This window comes from Mytilus californianus, unplaced genomic scaffold (assembly GCF_021869535.1).
Source record: "Mytilus californianus isolate M0D057914Y unplaced genomic scaffold, xbMytCali1.0.p SCAF_3, whole genome shotgun sequence".
NCBI classification, from domain to species: Eukaryota; Metazoa; Mollusca; class Bivalvia; order Mytilida; family Mytilidae; genus Mytilus; species Mytilus californianus.
In genome coordinates, this window is record NW_026262679.1 from 10111505 (window position 1) to 10126819 (window position 15315).

General features: G+C 32.2%; 1 long non-coding RNA gene across 1 annotated transcript; it reads left to right on the top strand.

Moving 5' to 3' along the window:
* Positions 1-213: 213 nt before the first annotated feature.
* Positions 214-14614, top strand: LOC127733943 (uncharacterized). The gene is made up of 5 exons (XR_007997305.1): positions 214-347; positions 1032-1081; positions 6007-6099; positions 6392-6462; positions 11345-14614. It is a non-coding gene; the product is annotated as an uncharacterized LOC127733943 (long non-coding RNA).
* The last annotated feature ends 701 nt before the right edge of the window (positions 14615-15315 follow it).

Here is a 15315-nt window from a genome sequence, read left to right on the forward strand (position 1 = left end):
TAGACTTGTTTATATATATATACATACACTATTTAGTTTTGACGTACATCGCGTAACAATTAATCACCATCGCGTTTTTCTGAAATTCCACTTATTGTCCTAATAAATTAAAATGATAAATTTTCCAAAGAGCACAATAATATATATATCCGGTGTAGAGATTGATTTTTAACAACGACAATTAATTTCCTCTTTCCTGGTACTTGAGTGGCTAGCTCAGTGAAAACTAGCATCAACATTTTAACCATTGAACATAAAATGATATTAAAGTTAATCTTTCTATGTTTATTGTTTTTTGCCAAGTGTCTAGAAGAAATGCCTCATGCTTGTTTGAATGTTACTTCGAGGTAAGTTGCAGTGCTTTACTACTACAAGCAAGTCGTATTGTAGATGAAATTATCTTTAAAATATGAAGGCCCTGATACATTTAATTTGGACATATGATAAAGATATATAGGTAAAAGGCCGTAAATAAAATGGATAAATTGTTTATAACAATGTCTTTTTGTTTTGTTTGTTTTTTTTCTTTTTCTGTTAAAGCGGTATTTGTCTTTTTACTAGTATTAGACCGTCATGTGGATACATTGTAAGTTTTTCGGATACTGGTATATGTGGGTTATTGTGTCAAATCAGGAATGTTAATATTTAGGTTTTCTTTTGAATTATGATCTCCATATAATGTTTCCGATTCACCATGTCTTTGTTGGGCTAGTAGTGAAGATTAAGCCACTTCTATTATAAATGTCCTGATTCTGCTTAAATAAAATATTAAAAACATGCCATTAACCAATGATCAAAGTGGAAACCTTTTAAAACGTGTATATATATGTATTCATTAATATATAAAAGTATTGTTTATTACTAGAGCTTACTATATAACATTGCCATCATCACTTCACATTCCCATCATCATTCTGAAATCTTGCTTTCCCGTTCGCACTTCACACAAAACATGCATTCAACGCTTTTACATTCCAATTAAAAAAAAAAGATGCATGCAATCCATAAATATGTGTTGCTTTGTTTTGCAGTCAATATTATTGTTGTTATGATTTTGAAGAAAAAGATGGAAAGTGTGTCGGTAAGTTAGCCTTTTATTCAATAAAACTTCTCACCTTGCTCTTGTTTATTGATCTCTCGCGTGTGGGCATATTGTTTACAATGAATCGTGACAGACGAAGCAGTACCGTCCCGAAAATTTACACGGCGTGTTGTATATGTGTATTTTGGCAACTCAGAGCTGTGGAAAGTTTGATCGCATTGCCCTTAATTCACACCTTTTGAAGCTTAAACGTAAATATAAAAATTAGATGTGGTATGATTTCCAATGAGACAACTATCCACAAAAGTTTAAATGAAGTGGATGTAAGCAATTATAGACAACCGTAAGGCCTTCAACAGTGAGAAAAACCCATACCGTATGGTCGCTATAAAAGGCCCCGACATGAAAATATGACACAATTCAATTGAGAAAACTAACGGCCTAATCTATAACAAAACAGTTTACAAAAAACGAATGGTACAGAAGCTTAAGATTGTAATTAGCTAGTATAGATCATACAACAAATACATTTACATATTACATTCACTTTGATGGAAGAATTTCATCTAGTTCATCACCTTTCTCATACTGATCTTATGTAGTATATTGTGTGACCTATAAATTATCAAAGGGGTGCAGACAAATTCTTCTATCACATCACTATGCGAATATTGAGATTTAAACATACACTTAACGATTGTACAACAATGATACAAATATATATATCTATAGATATATAATTTTATTGAGCGCTTTACATTGATGTAGAAGACATTTTTAATACAACCTGGCAAATTGTATATATAATTTAATTTTTATCAAAACATCACCTAATCAATATATATGTTGTGTACAAGTTATCATTTTGTACAAATTATAATTTGTACAAAAAAGATGTACAAATTATAATTTGTATTTTGACTTTGTACAAATAGTAATTTGTACAAAAAGTGCCTGTACAAATTACAATTTGTACAAAATTTGACGAAAATTCACCTATAACTTGTACAATAATTTATAATATGAATTTTGGTGAAAAACAGCATTGATATACACACTTTAGAATTCCTATTAAATGACCACATAGTACACCTTATTTACAAAATACAAATGTAGTTCTTTATTATTCGTTTGAGCAGGTGAGTGAATTATGGCATCGGGATTTGCACAAAATCTTCTGACTTTCACATTTACATTTAGAAGTGTTGTACCTTCCTTTGCAGTTACATAAAGAAAAAAACCATGACAATCTGTTTAAAAGGCTTTTTAACTAGCGAACGTTGAAGCACACCATTGGTGTGAATAGACACGTGTCTTCAACAACTTCAAGTTGACCTTCATACAACTGTTCCAATTTGATACCGAAAATCTCCAAATTCTGCAATTACGCTCAGATATTTCGAGGATCAGCTATGGCACGATCATACGGAGGAATATGTATAATGATATTAAACCCAAACAAAAAGTTCTGATAATTACTGTCTCGTTTTCTTGGTAAATTACAAAATACAAAACAATAGCCAGATGAAAACAGGAAATGTAATTGATACATGCATGCAAGTTAATTCTGATCGTATAATATAAATTGGTCCCAGTGACAACTCTGATAATAGTATAATATAAATTGGCCCCAGTGACAATTCTGGTAGTATGATAGAAATTGGCCGCAGTGACAATTCTGATAGTATGATAGAAATTGGCCCCAGTGACAATCAGGATGACACTGACGTTGAAACACCAATCATACGTGCTAGGACGCGTTCACTGTCTGGTCAACAGATCCAAGCTGAATATCTATCCAAGAAAACAAAACGAAAATTAGCGGAACTTGCTGTGCGGGGATAATGTCATTATACCAATTCTTCAGTATGATCGTGTTCAAACTGAAATAAGCAATTATAGGCAACCGTACGGCCTTCAACAATTAGAAAAACCCACACCGTATGGTCGGCTATAAAAGGCCCCGACATGAAAATATGAAACAATTAAATTGAGAAAACAAACGGCCTAATTTATAACAAAGCATTTTACGAAAAACAAATATGACAGACATGAACCAACGACAACCACTGAACTACAGGCTCCTGACTTGGGACAGGCACATACAGAATGTGGCGGTGTTAAACATATTTGTGAGCGCTTAATCCTCCCCCTAACCCGGGACAATGGTGTAAAAGTACAACATAAGAACAAACTATAAAAATCAGTTGAAAAATTCTTAACACATCAGATAGATACAAATAGAAATACATTTAACATAAACACAGAGTGGGAATGGACGGGTACTTAAACATCCCCACAACTAAAAGACACTAAGTACAGATCTATGAGTACTCGCAGTTACTGGCAGCTAGTTCCAAGCCAATAACAAATAATAAAAAAAATCATGTATCTAAGACTAAAATATCAGTACACATCAAACTTCCAATGGATTTAGCGTAAAGACGTCATTTACAGTCAGAGAAAAACATCACCTTGTGCAATGTCAAACTATAGGTATCGACAGATTGTAGTATCGTGAAAGTGCATATGTGTAATATATTGTATGGTTTTAATGTACTGATAACAAAATCAATATTCAAAGATGTAACTACAGTGTTGAATAGGTAACCTTTTAGAATAAATTTATTTAAATGATTGATTAGTTTACCCGGATCGTATCTTCATTTCCGGGCTCGGTTTACAACATCACCGTTAAATTTATGATGTGCTATTCCGTTTGAAATAAGTTTTCTACAGGTACAGCCAAACTAGCAATCTTTGTATCTATGGAAGTATTTAGTAATGGTTTTAGATAATTTGTGGTAACGAAATCCCTGACTTAATAATTTACTAGCAATACATAGATTACGCTCATTGTTATCCAAAATGTCACTACAGACACGTGCATAGCAAACGAGTTGGGATATATAAACACCGTAAGATGGTGCCAAAGGAACATCACCGTCCAAAAGGGAAAATTAACAATAGGGAAAGAAAAATCATTCCCTTTTGTCGTAAATTTGTTTGTAGAGTTTCTGGTGTAATACTGAAATATCTAAATCTAGGAAGGGACAGTTATTGCTGTTAATATTTGATTTATTTAAAGTAAGTTCCTTTGGGTAAATTTCAGCAGTATATTTAAAGAATTATTTAACGAAAAATTATCACCAAGATAACGGTAAGTGTTGTTGAATTTATCAATTAAATGGAATTTAGACGGTTCTTTACTGAGTTTGGTCATAAACTGTGATTCATAACAGTAAAGGAACAAGTCTGCTATTAAAGGGGCACAATTGGTGCCCATAGGAATACCTACAACTTGTCGAAAAGTACATACACGTTGTCAAGGAGAAAATTTAGCTTTAATCATGTCATCACACCTCTAGTGAGTATATCTAGCATATTTACCTTTCTCATCAGAGAAAACGGCTTAATATGAGCTGCAGCAAATAAATTTTCAACCAGATTTATCAAACGACCATTTACTAGTAATTAGATAGGAAAACTTTTGTTTGATAAGATTGTGTGGAAGTGTAGTATAAAGAGTGGAAAAGTCAAAACTGCCAACCGAATCAAAAGGACCATCAAAAGCATGTAATTTATCTAAAACATCCTTAGATTTTATTACACTCCAAAAATGGTTAATTCCACTGTTTTCATATGTTTTATTACAAAAGTTAACGATAAGTTCTTTGATAGTAGTTAAGGAACTCGTTAAAAGCACCGAAAATTTAGTTGTAGAACACTTACTAAAGGCCAAGATGAAACGATATTTTACGGTCTTTTTTTTATGTAGTTTAGGTAATCAATACATATTGGTGACCTTCAAATGTTCAGGGGAGGCCTTAAGCTGAACTGTATTGGATACCTAAACTACATATAATTAAGTGTCATTACAAACAACGGTACATTGCTGGGTCTTCCAAGTGATCCACAAAACCTCTTTCTAAATCATTTTCCATCAATTTCATATGCAATCAAAGCCAGGCTTCAAAGTTATTGTACCTATTCAAGAGGTGCCATGACTCAGAAGTGGATACTAAAAATTCAAAAGTTCTCTGAGAGTACATACAATCTAAGACTCTTTCATCTTGCAATTGTATTAAAACATTTGACTTTTCTACACTTTACAAAGTATTCCCCATTCAAAACTAAAAGACAAATTGAAAGAGTTGGTCCTGCTTTGTTTCATAAAAAAGAATGGTCCCTTTTCTTAGGGAACACAGGCATGTTGGCCATGAGCACGAATGTGACCTACCGATTTAGACTTATCATGTGGTTTGTGCTAAAATGAGCAACACGACAAGTGTCACATATGGAGCAGGATCTGCTTACCCTGTTGGAGCACCTGAAATCACCCACAGTATTTGACGGGGTTTGTGTATTTAGTTTTTAATGCTGTGTTTTGTGTACTGTTGTTTGTCTGTAGGTCTTTTTTGTTTTTTAGTCATGCCGTTGTCAGTTTATTTTCGACTTATGAGCTTGAATGTCCCTTTGGTATCTTTCGCCTCTCTATTACTTCTGAAATGATTACGATTTGGTAAAGAATGTCCTTATTAATTTTTTGACACTAGCTTACTCAATATGAAAAAAAATATATCAAAACTGCAGTTTTCAACCCTCTTTATAATGACGGACGTTAAAAGCACAACTTTTTAATTTTCTTTTCCAAAAAAGAAGGCATTACATATAAGATAAATATACAAACAGAAATTTCCTTCATTACTTCACTGTCTATAAAATTTGCAGTTTGAAAGTTGAATGGATTACGTCATCTTAATGTTCAAATCATGTGGTATGCAATGAAAGTTGGGTTTCTTCTTATCAACGGATGTGTCGGCGTCAAGGCAATGGCAATTTGGAAACCAACACGTAAATGATTGACCGAAAAGTCAACCAGCTTTATTGGTGATGTTTTGAGTTCTGTTTTCTCCCTTTTCGGATTTTCCCTCCATACATCTATTTTTTTTTTCATACTTTAGGATGTGAAACTGGATTTACCTCAGATGTAGGTCAACCATGTAGAGAATGCAGTAATAAATTTGATGGCAAAAGATGTATATCCGAATGCAAATGTAAGGACAATGAAAATTAAGTTTTGTTATTTATAGTTTATAGAAATAAAAACCATATTTATGTCTTTTGAAAACAATTTAAAATACTTAGACATTGTGAGAGACAGCGCACTGTATATCTTAAAGAAAATTAATTATTAATTAAAACTATACATATCCTGCGGGCGTTTTCATTGATGTTGTCTTGCTGTTGTTGTCTTGCAATCCAAGTCGGCACCGCTGATAGTTTTTTCTATGTTAATGTATATGTTATGCAATTTAATTACGATAAGATCCAACCTATTTTTTTCAGATGTCACCATATTCACGGGTGCATAGGAGATTGATACTTCTTAGAACTAACAACAGCACATTCAATTTGAGGTAAATATCTTTGCCATTACAATGTACCACTACACGCAATTATAAACATAAAAGAGAACAAGTTTAACCTTTCCTAAAAGGTATGGTGTGCTTTGCAGTATTATCAATTAACGCCGGCCTTTTTAATGGGGTGGTTTACAAAACTATGTAAGGTTTTCTATTTTTTTTTATCAGAAGTATTTTTTGATAGGATACAAAGTACGGTCTAACAGGATATAGGTTAAACATTCGAAAGAAAATGTTTCACAAGATAGATACATTCACAAATTATTCATTAGGCGAAGGAGGTTACATCAATCGGATCTCATGACTGGCGATACCTTTAATTCTGACTGTATTTCTACTCTATCTCTCATAAATTATTTCTGTCAGGTACAAGTAAATTATTACTGTCGAGTACATCATCACACAAAGTACACAGCGAGAGAAACCCATAAAGTTATGCTTTTTAATTAGGGTTACACCTTCAATGTTGACGTTATATACTTTTGTGTTGGTTGTTTTGATGTACTGTTTTTAAAAGTACCGTTTTAGATTCATACTTTCTAAATTGTATGATGATGTAGTTTTTGAATAACTTAACAAACTTACATATTAGTCGGCATCGAGTAAACTTATCAGTTACCAGAGCTAACATTTCTTGGTATACTATATGTAATGACTGATGATATGATATTAACAATATACACATCATACATAGGAACTAATGAAATAAAACTAATGTGTTATGCAGATTTAAGCAAAGGCAGCGCTTATCCAACAATATGTGATCCTACAGCAGCATATTCATCGATCGTGTCTCGAAATCCCATTCTCTCGGTACAGTCCATATATAATTTATTCAGGCTCCCCTTTCTAAATAAAAGCCATGATACCAATAACCAATCAAAACTAACTATTATTCAGTAATTATATCAAGATGGCGTGGGTATCGACTGACACGTATAGCTTCATACCAAGATGTGGAGCAAAAAGACAATCAGAGACAGAACCACCTTACTAACGAATGACGTCAAGTTATAATTTTAACATAGAAGATATCTCACGATTGAATATGTTTAGCAATATCAGTAATATAATAAACTATTTTTAAATGAAAGCGTAATGAGGGGGAGGGGGGTTTATTTCATGTAAAACTTTTGTTCGCGCAAGAAGTTTCTTTTTCAACAGCAATATGTGTAAAAATGGTTTAAAAAAAATCTCATTAATTTTATCATGAGATATCAAATTGTTGATGCAAATTAATCATGATGAAGTAACATTTTGATAAAGGATGAATGATGAGCGAATGAGCTCTAAAAAGAATCCAAAGGCTACATTTTACATAATATAAAACGCGATTTTGAGTTGATATATTTGTGTCACAGATGTCCACTGATATGTTTTAATTGTCGTGGTCACAATCCTGCCCGGTTTTCCTCTATTGTGAAATCACATATTTACTAATCACTGATTTTAACTTGATTTGAGAAACATGATGGGTGTCGCATTGGAACATGATCTACTTACCCTTCCGATGCACATGATATCACCCCCGGATTTGGATAGGTTCGTGTTGCTTAATCGTCTTGAGTTTTCTTTGTAGTGTTTTGTAGACTTGTTTTTCCTTTTTTGTTTCTTTGACTTACTTGTTATGATTGTCCCGGTCTCTATTTTGTTAAAGATCTTGCAAGAAATGTATACACGTAAGTAAAGTTGAAATACACCAAACCTAGCTGGTTCCTTATTTTGTTTACAAAGACATATAATATATGCATGGTCGAATAAATCTCTGATTTCTGCAAATTTTAAAATTATGTTTTGCTTCAGGTAGTCATGTAACTACTAAGTTGATGGTGCATACAGTGAGTTATCTGACTCCAACGGAACACACATCATGTATAACACAGTTGTAATACAGCTTTGTAACTGTGCATACTCTCCCCATGTTCGGCGACATAGATCAAGAATGCTATTAATGCTAAACGAAATATATCCTTCGTTAGTCTTATGATGCCTTTTCTCGTCGGCTTTTAATCCATATTTACAAACTTTAAAGTCAGAATCATATATCGAAAGCAAATAATAAAAAACGTATCTATAGCTCTCGGTTAAAAGACCTTATTAGGATAATACCTTTCTGTTAAAAAATGAAAACAACATTTTATAAATTGTATGCCTCCGAAACGCTTTTCAGGAGTAAAACTGCTACGCTAAAAGCCAATTATTTGTAAGGTAAAAAAACTCATATGTACAAGGATTGAAAAAAATTGCAAAAGTACCGAACTCCAAGGAAAATTCAAAAACGGAAAGTCATTTATCAAATGGCAAAATCAAAAGCTCTAACACATCATAGGAATGGAAAACAACTGTCATATTCCTGACTTGTTACAGACATTTCCTTATCATATGTAGAAAATGGAGGATTAAACCTGGTTTTATAGCTAGCTAAACCTCTCAATTGTATGACAGTCGCATAGAATTTCATTATATTGACAACAATGTGTAAGCAAATCAGATGGACATAACATGTAAAATTGTTAAAAATTGTGGTACAGCAGTCAAAAGACTCATCAATGACCCTCAAATAAAAAAGGTTAAAAAGGCCAAAAAATGACGAAGTTTAAGAGCATTAAGGACCCATTAAAGATTTAGATGCACGTATTTTTTCTCCCTGAAATACCTCTTACCAAGTTGTTTCATAATCAACCAGTTACCGATTGTTATTTTTTTCATATGAAATCTTCCTGGCCAGTACAAATTTAAAAGCATTATTGATACGAAACGGGGGTAGCAATGTACAATGTATTTTGCAAGTGCGAAATTCCTACAAGTGGTCGAATTTGTGTAATAAAAAAGTCTTTTGAAGATATCCTTTCGAAACTATGACCTTCACTAAGCCAAATCGTTTGTCATAGTTAATCCATTTAACTGTATTTACTGTAGTATGTAAACATTCTTGGCATTATGTATTTGTAAAAAATTTGTCACGACATGACAATTAGGATTTATTGAAACTTTACAGTGATAATGATTAATGAATTGTATCTTGCAGTAACAAATAAAAGTCAGTCAACAGTTATCGGGTTTTGAATACTAGAAAAAACGTAAGAAGATTCAAAAGGCTTTCTCACGACATTAAGTAGTAGTGGGAAGACAAACAACATAAGGAATAAAGAAAATAAACACAAACACTATTCCACAAAAGACTACACAGTAACTTATATAAAAATAAGGAGATGAGGTATGATTGCCAATGAGACAACTATCCACCAAAATTCAAATGAAGTGGACGTAAGCAATTATAGGCAACCATACCACCTTCGAACAATGAGAAAAACCAATACCGTATAATCGGCTATAAAAGGCCCCAACATGTAACATATGAAACAATTCAATTGAGAAAACAGCCTAATTTATAACAAAACAATTTACGAAAAACAATTATGACAGACATTAATCAACGACAACCACATTCGTCAGGTTTCGTTGATAGGTTAAATCCGGATTAAGAATAAAAACATTGTTCAGCAAATGAGGAGGGGTAGTCACTTCGATAAATTGAAAAATATCCACGACCTGTACCACCAATAACAATTCTTATTTTTTTTTTATTAAATAAAAAAACGAATTAGCCACATGGAATTACTACATAGTCTTTACAACTAACTTCAATTTTACATAATTCAACAATTAAGTAGTCCGATGTACAAGTGCTTAACAAAACAAGAAATGAACGTTTTATCATTAGTATCTCAGTTGTCCTATTTGAGTTTCGTTTGCCATGACCAATAAGGGTGTGTCCTCAGCCGACAAAAAAAACCAGACATGTGAAACAAATCAGTTGATTTACAGCACACATCGCCTCAATAATTCTAGGAGTAGTTAAATTGAAAACGGTATCACTGATATCCTCCAATTGGTAATCATGGCTGCCGTTTTTTTTTGAAAGACAATAGAAGTGGAAAGCAAACAATTTTTTTTTTGTGATTTTGATGAAAAAAATTACCTTTTTTTTATTTATATTTGCATGATAAGTAGTAACAAATTTGGATATGAATTTCATTCAAATTTACGTACCTTTTCCTTATTATGGTTCTTGTGCTCTAATTTAAAGCTAACACATTCATTTTTGTTTTGTTTTAATTGTCTATGCATGTGCATATATTATGTTTCTTTATATATAATTGCGTCTTGATATTTACAAATAAGTTGGAGTTACACATAAATTTTGTTCCAGTTAGCCTTTGTAGTGACCAAATTACGGAAAATGAACTTATACACAAAATTAAAATTCGCATTCGACTTCGCCAATAAGAAATTAAATGAATCATACCAAAAAGGTTTTTCTTTTTCTTTTTAAATGTTACAAACTTTTGACTTAATGAATAATGGATAGAGACTGGGTGTCTAGGAACCTGTGACAGTTTGATGTATAATATTTTGTTTTAATTCTGTTATTGTATTGTTGACTCCTAGTTTGAAATTCCCCGTATACCACCCTTTTTATATTTTATTTAAAAGAGTTTTAGAGAACAATAAAATATCAACTTTGTAACAACTTACCAAAAAATATATGACTAGCGAGAGGATTGCTTACAATGATACCAAAACGAAAAATACATTTTGCTTTTCATTTGGCGGCAACATTTTGTCTAATAAATTATAATAATGATACACATTGTCTTTGGAAAACTTGCTCATATATTCTCCCATATACGTTTATCGAAGAACAAGTCAGATCTAAAAATTTTAAATGACTACCGCTACTCACGACTAGTGGAACTAATACTATCAAAGAATCGGGAAAAAGTTCTCAAAATAGAGGTAAAAAAGAGTCTTGTTTTATTACCAGATCACAAAACTTGATTATACAAAAATATCTATTTGCTTTATTTTACAGGGTTTCAGTTAGAACTACTCATATACTCAGCTTCTGTAACCGGTGTTATACTGATACTTGGAATCCGCTATTTATGCAAGAAATATAATACTAGAAGAAAAAAATCAAAATCATCTGTGACGTTAGATGAGGATATAACTCAAAACGATCCTCCAAATGAAAGTCACGAGGCATTTGAGTTGAGCGAAGGATTATACCACACCATTGATGAAGATAAAATTTTAGTTTCAAGTACCAATGACAATCCATACTTAGAAGTAGTGAACGAATCATCAGGTTCAGACAGTATTAAAAACGACAAAGGAGGAACAGCGAGTTACCCACCACCTTACTGCAGACAAATTACAACGAGTGTTGACAAACATCCATACGAGAACAGCCGACCGGAAAGTTTTGATAGTCATGCCCATATTTCTGGCACCCAAGAAACCGACGAAGGCTATCTAACACCTAGTAAACCAATAATTGATAGTTCAATAAGATGTGAAACTGAAATATTTGCAATGGTTCATGTAGAAACGTATTCGTCATCAGGATCGGATAACGACAAAAATGATAAAAACGATGGTATTGATTATTTAAACCCTTACCAACCTTTAGAAAAGTGTAATCAAACTGAAAAAGATCATGGCTACGACATTCTAATGACCGGTCCGATTAAGTTAACACTTGATAATGTCATTACAGAAACTTTGTGATTGATACTTTTGTTCATCGCTTATCAGTATAAATGACGCAGGAAGTCCATGACTAGTCCTATTAAATGGATTTTATTAATGATTCAAGTTGATCTTACTTTAACCAGGATTTTATCAATTTAATCATTCATGGGTGGGCTCACTATATATACTTGCATGAAACTGAGATAATCTGCGTTTTTCCGGGAATTCTGCATATAAAATGAAATATTCCCCATTCAAGCGAACGTTACACATGGTATTTAACTTTTTGTCATTTTGAGATATGTAGTAGATTGAGATAAATTGAAAAATTCATAAAATAAACCGTCAGAAAAAAAACCATATTTGATGATAATTCCAATGGAAATACTTGTATACTGTTGCATTTCACAATGTTAAAACCATGGTGCAGTCCAAAAGGAAAATTATCATGCAGGGTTTGCAAAATGATTCTTCGACAGCAGTGTTATGATAATCTGCGGGTCCAGAGGTAAGACTCGGACGCTTGAAGTTTTATAGCGTTGTTTTCACTTTGAATACCCTTGTATTTATATTTTACTTAATTTGTACTTTATCGAAAAAGTGTATATGAAATTATGTTTAAATGTTCTGTATGTGCTATCGACTACTTAAACTTTTTTGTTGACGTCTTTGTCAGATTTATTTGTATGTTTGTTTGAATTTTGAAGCAAGTTTGTTTGATTGTCTGTGATGTATGTTTACACAATTTTCGCTGCTGGATCCCAATTATAAGGAAAGTGTTTGTAAAGATATGTTTTACTATATATTATGTACTATCAACACTTTGCATAACCCATCACATAAAGTAAGTTATAAAGGCATCAAAATGACAAATGTAAAGCATTTCAAACGAGAAAACTAGCAGCCTGATTTATATTCAAGACAATAAACGAAAAAACAAATATCTTATACAGCAACAAACGACAACCACTGATGTATGTCTGCGAGTATTTTTACACAGTTTTGGCTGCCGGACGTTGACGAATTTTGTCTGTTTGGGTTGCTCATCCAATTTTGTCAATATAACACAACTATAAACAACTGCCATACAAGTAGGAGGCTTAGCTAAATAAAAACCAGTTCTTACGCTCTATTTTCTTTTTAAAATAACGCCTTTACCAAGTTAGGAATATAACAGTTGTTTCCACTCGTTCCGTTGGTTGATAACGTTTGATTTTGTCAAATTTTATGGCGTCCCCTTTTTGAATTTACCTTGGAGTTCAGTATTTTTGTGATACCTTTTTTTTCTGTTTAAATCTTATTAATATAAGGGTGCTATAAACAGTTTCGTATAAAAAACTAGGGGTTATTCCCCGACTAAAAATAACCATGGAGGGAAATCCCTTTTTATTTACTTAATTGGTGAAAAAGTATCATGTTTTTTGTATTTGATTGTAAAAATTAGTTAATTAGCTTTCAAGTAAAACAGGTTGAATGATTAAAATAATTTTAAAAATTAGATTAAAAATACATGTTTGGAGGGGAGACAACACTGTAAACATCCTGTTTTTTTGGCAGTGAAAATTGAAAACTTAGTCGCAGCCACTGTAGCTCTTTTCGAAGCAGGAAACCGTACCCTGAAGCGAGATTTTTTTGAAAGGCCAGGTTAAAACCTATAAATTTTATACAGTTTTGATTATGTGAAATGTGCCTGTATCATGTCTACATGGGTATGCACATGACCTGATTTCAGGTTTTTTATGTTCAGATTAAGCAATTTTTCCCCCATGTTCTCTGAAAAGAACTTTTTTATTATATTAAAAGTAGACTTTATTTTTATTTCATTATAAACTAGAGAAAATTTTGATTCCAGTGATATCTAGTTTTATACAAGTATCTTTATTAACTATTCCACCACTAAGGGTCACTTATGCATGGTCCCTCAAAATATGACGTCATAGAAAAAAACTGTTGATTGCACCCTAATGTTGCTTTTAATGTGGAAGCTATTGAATGTTTTACGGAGGCATTCAGTACATAGTTTACCATAACGGATCTTATGCGTCACAGATGAAATATTTTCACAGACACTATTATTATTGCCTTGTTCATTATGTATTACATTGTTATAAATTCTAATCTGAAACTTTATTATTTTGGTGAACAGGTCATTTGCTTTTACTTCATAAAGTGTCATACAATAGCTGATGGCTCTATTAAGATCTTACATTATCCAACTTAAGTTATAGCAGTCAGATGAGATTAAATAAGAAAGAAAAGGACTCTCTCTTTTTATCTATATTTTTCAGAAAGTAATTCCCTCCACAGTTACAATTGAAACGGTGCGGAATTAATCATTTTAATTTTAGGATGTTTTGATGTTCTAATGATAAATATCTGACCTTAAACTACTTTTGTAATTACCAAGATAAATAAATTGTGAACCTAATTTTGAGATGCGTTCTGTACATTTTCTTAAAGCAGATACAAATAATGCATATGTTTCTGCTTATAATTAAATGTACGCTTACAAGGTCGTTTTTTCGATATGATTGAAATTCCAGGTGATCAAAGATAAATGTATGTATGTTATTTGTTCAGGTCGGACATTAAATATATTTGTACATTGTCTATTCCTTCATATTATGTTAAAAGCCATGACAACTATTTGATTAAAGTCAATCCTTTCAAAACAATGATTTATTATAGTTTGATGAACTTTTTAGATTCAATAATTTATACCTGAACTATTAATTATGTTAACACTAAAACACCTCTGGACACATGGTGTACAAACAGAGGAAAAGAAACTCAAAGCAAACATAATTATGAATGAAACGGAAAAAATATTCGTACAGATCACATGAAATTGTTTCTAATTGGGAATATTTGCATTTGTTTGTATATCACATTATACTAACTGCTAGATACGGAATTAAGGTACTGATAATTTATTATGGAAACCAGCATATACCCTAAGGTACTTTATAATAATATAATAAGGAATTTCTGAGCAATCAAATCTGGTCTGTGTCATGTAACTTGAAATTTTAACAAATGACGAAGAACTTGATCTTTCCTCACTCTACTGGATACCTTAATCAAATAAGTGTTCTGACACAATATATTGCTGGTTCTGCCGAATTCTCCATTTAATCTCTTTCCAAATTATTAAAATTTATTTTACGATTAATTAAAACCGAATTTCGGAATTACTTCGACTGAACCCACTCTAGGGGCGACGTGAATCATATAGAAACACAAAAAATTCAAATATCTGTTTGAGTACAAACAGTCAAGGCCTCTTTCCTCGTGCAATAGTCTCAACCA